We start from the raw sequence: 3,919 nt of genomic DNA, 5'->3' as shown, positions 1-3,919 counted from the left end.
ATAACGTTTGAGGAGCTTTTCTCGTGCGTCGTTACCAACGACAGAGTAGCGTATGTGATTCCATCTGGTGCTGGTGTTGATTAACGTTCTGCATGTTCCAAGAGCAGAGTAGAGTTACTCGCGAGAAAAATGACATCCATCGCTGATTCCCGGGAGGCAGGAGGAACACGCCGAGAACCTGAGGTAGTCCTCGCGCCTGCAATTTTATTACATAAGTCAGTTGTTACCTCAATCTGTTTACGATCTTGATATATAGCCAAAGCATAGAATGGCGGTCTTTGCTTGGTAGCAGAAATGCTTCCAGCGCCGGTCCGCCAGTCTATACATTTTTCGCTTGATTTTTTCTTGTCAAAGGAACACTACGCCAACCGCTTCGCCTCTTCATCTTGGTCACACCTCCGCCTTGGCACCGGCTCCACGAATGACCTTGAGCCAAGAAGAAGAAGGAGAAGAAGAAGAAACCACTGGTGATAACAACTCGGTAGTTGATACCCTGAGTGAAGATCCGTGATTCGTTTTTTTTATTTATTACGTCTTTATTTCTGCTTACGGTAGGCGTTTACCTTGCGGGAGAAATAAGTTGCTTCATGGATGTAGGGGTGGGGGAGCGGTTAAGGGTGGGGGTGAGGGTATGGGTGGGGGTGGGGGTGAAGGTTAGGATAGATATGAGGGACCGGTGTCAACTTCTTCCTCGAGGTAGGGTAGTCCCGAGGTCGGCTCCGCGAAGTAATGGCCTGGTCCTTCTTCTTCCTTGAAGTAAGAAAGAAAAGTTCGCCAGAGCCGGGTTGCGTCTGATGGCCCGATGTGCGATGGGGGATCAACCCATGCCTGCAGGGTTGCAGGTCGAAGCCCGCCCAGGGACTTGAGTGCTCTCTCCCGTACTGCGTCAAAAGTAGGGTAGCTCCACAGGAGAAGTTCGGACGTGCCTTTGGCCGGGCATGTCCGGCACTGAGGAGAAGGGTATACCTGCGGGTTTATGAGGTGCAGCTTCGCGGGTGACAGAAGCTGACCAGTCTGGGCTCGGCGAAGGAGTACTGCCTCCACTCTCCGGAATGAGCTATCTGGGCGGCGATATAGTTGCTCAGGGTTGGCCAAGTGCTGGAGTATGCTTCGACGATAGCGTTGTGCTCGATGCCATGTTTCCGCCCTATCCATATGAGGCGACGACGATGCGTAACGTCCTCAGGGGGCCACGAAGCGGAAACGAATGTGGATCCAGGCAAAGGTGCGGAAAGAGCTGCTGCGCGCACTGCCTGGTGTGCCTTTTCGTTGCCAGTGATTCCTTCGTGTGCAGGAATCCAGTTGATAATTAACATGTAGCCCTCCTTTCTCAGGCGACGGGTTTGTGTTCGAATAGTGCTCAGAATGGCATAGTCTGCTCCCCCTGCACGGCATGCAGTGTATGCTGCTTGTGAATCTGTGTAAACATGGTAGGTGCACAGAGCCCGATCCTGTCTTGCTGCTATTCGAGTAATGGCAAGTCGTATGGCAATGAGTTCGAGATTGGTAACAGTGTGTTCCTCGGAAAGCCGTTGAACTACCGAGGTATCTGACACAGAGTTGTGACAAGCTATAGCTGCGCAGTGTTGAAACTGAGTGGCGTCTTTGTATAGTTGAATAGCTCTTTCCTGGGCAAGCTTGTGTGACATCTTCCTATGACGTTTGGCGGCAGCTTTGCGCCTTTGAGGATTAGCCGAACTCATATTCTTTGGTAATGGTATACCATCTACTAAGTCAATCAACTCCCATGGTGGGGCGGCGGATGAAAGTGGCTCTAAATTGTCAACGTTGTAGCCTAATGCCTGCAGGATCTGTCGGCCAGCCGCCGTTGTGGAGAGACGGACTCGCTGGGCTTGCAATTGCTGCTCTGCCAGATCCTGAAGGGCATTAATATTGCTGCATGCGTGTAGGTTCACTACTGGGCAGTACTGTGGCAGACCAGTAACTAGGCGCATCGCCTTGCGATTGATTCGCTCAAGCTGAAGGCATTGGGTCGCGTTAAGGCGCATGTACGGATATGCGTACAGGATTTTCGATGTTATGAGTGCTAATGTCATCTGACGGAGCCCCACCTCCTTGATTCCCCATCCACGCGCAGAGACACGGCGCATTAGGTGTAAAGCCTGATGACAGCTAAGCATCGTGTTATGAAGCCAACTTTTGGCTCCTCCATCCTCGTCAATAAGCATGCCTAGTATACGGATTGTTGGTTTCCGGCAAATACCCGAGTGCCCTAAATGAAGAGAGATAAGTTTGCGTTCTGCCTCGGCTCGTACCCGCGGGCAGTTTATGACAACCACATACTCGGTTTTTTCCGGAGAGGTTTTCATTCCCCACTTCTCGATGTATTCATGGACGGCATTGAGGCCTGTCTGTAGGGCTTGTTCTTGCTCTGCAGGATACCCTGAATTGGTCCACAGCGTTATATCGTCCGCATACACGGCGAAATCGAGACCGGCTGTCAACGACAGCACTGGCGGGAGACGTGACAAGGCTATATTGAAGAGAGCCGGTGATAAGACAGCGCCTTGGGGGACACCTGTTTGGTTGCGTTGCCAACCACCCTGAGTATCTCCAACCATTACTGAAATGGTTCTTTCTGCAAGAAAGGCTTTCACGAAGCGGTAGAGGTTGCCGCCTATCCCCACTTCCTGGAGCCGGCGAAGTATGGTCGAGTGGGGCACGGAATCAAACGCCTTTTTGACGTCGACCCCAACAACCACTCAGAGCTGTGCGCTGCTAGGGTATGCGAGAACGTCGTTATGAAGCCTTTTGAGAATATCTTGGGCGCAGAGCCCTCGACGAAAACCTACTTGCATAGGAGACAGGATGTTGTACTTGTCTAAGTACCATTCAAGTCTTAGAGCCATACGTTCCATGACCTTACAACGGTTGGACGTCAGCGATATCGGCCTGAGGTCTTGTAATGTTCGACTTGGCTTGCCAGGCTTTGGAATTGGTATTACCACTGACTTCTTCCAAGCAAAAGGAAGACCACCGTCGGCCCAGTATTTGTTCATCTCTTTCAGCAGGGCAAGGTTGTGTGACTTGGGAAGGTTCAGAAGCTTATACCATCCGGTCCTGGGGCGCTATTGTGATTGGAGTCATAAAGTGCTGCCTCCAGTTCGTCTAATGTGAATGGAACGTCGTATTCGTTTAATGTACCTGATAAGGGGTCCGCAGGCAAGGCATCCGCATTTTCAGGTTGGGGAAAAAATACCTTCCCTGCTTGTATAGCTAACTCTGTCGGGGAGACGTTCAATTTCAGGACCATACTTTGGGCAGGGGAAATCGGCTTCTTGCGTCCAAGGATAGCTCGAAATATGTGCCAGGCCTTCGACAAGTTAACTGTTTCATTGAGTGAGTGGCACAGCAGCTGCCAGTCTTGGAGAGCGAGGTGCAAAGTATACTTCTCAACTTCTTGGCTAATGCGAGCGAGAGCACGCCTCCGATGGGATGTCCGGCCTGATCGGCGATACGCCTTGAGAGCACGAAGCCTACGATTCCACAGACGCAAAAGGTGAGAGTCCGGCTTTGGGGCATCAAATTTGACTGAAAGCTTCGTTGTAGCTTTCTTTTTGGCATCGGTGATCTGAGTGATGAGCTCGTCTAATCCTGTGGGAACGTTCACCTCACCGAGCATCCTACGGAAATCGTCTCATGAGACGTGCTCCTCTATTCGACGGCCTTGTTGTCGCTGTATTGACTTTCGCCTTCGAGGAGCCCATGAGACCACCACGGGATAATGATCACTGCCCATGACATCATCAGCCCGTGACCATAGGATCTCACTGGGATGAGACACTAGTGTCAGGTCTGGGGAAGTGTCTTGTTAACCTTTGTGCTGGCCAAAGCGAGTGGGTAGAGTGAGGTCGTTGGCTATTGTCAATTTCGCTCTGACAATTTGCTGCCAAAGGTG

The 3,919-nt window shown here is 51.3% G+C and overlaps 1 pseudogene; it reads right to left on the bottom strand.

Moving 5' to 3' along the window:
- Positions 1-390: 390 nt before the first annotated feature.
- On the bottom strand, positions 391-3,643 carry LOC146200484 (uncharacterized; annotated as a pseudogene).
- Between the last annotated feature and the right edge of the window lie 276 nt (positions 3,644-3,919).

This window comes from Amblyomma maculatum, chromosome 2 (genome assembly GCF_055883805.1).
Source record: "Amblyomma maculatum isolate TAMU_Amacu chromosome 2, ASM5588380v1, whole genome shotgun sequence".
In the NCBI taxonomy this organism is placed as follows: Eukaryota; Metazoa; Arthropoda; class Arachnida; order Ixodida; family Ixodidae; genus Amblyomma; species Amblyomma maculatum.
The sequence above is the reverse complement of the archived record's forward strand: the minus strand, read 5'-3'. Positions and strand labels throughout refer to the sequence as shown.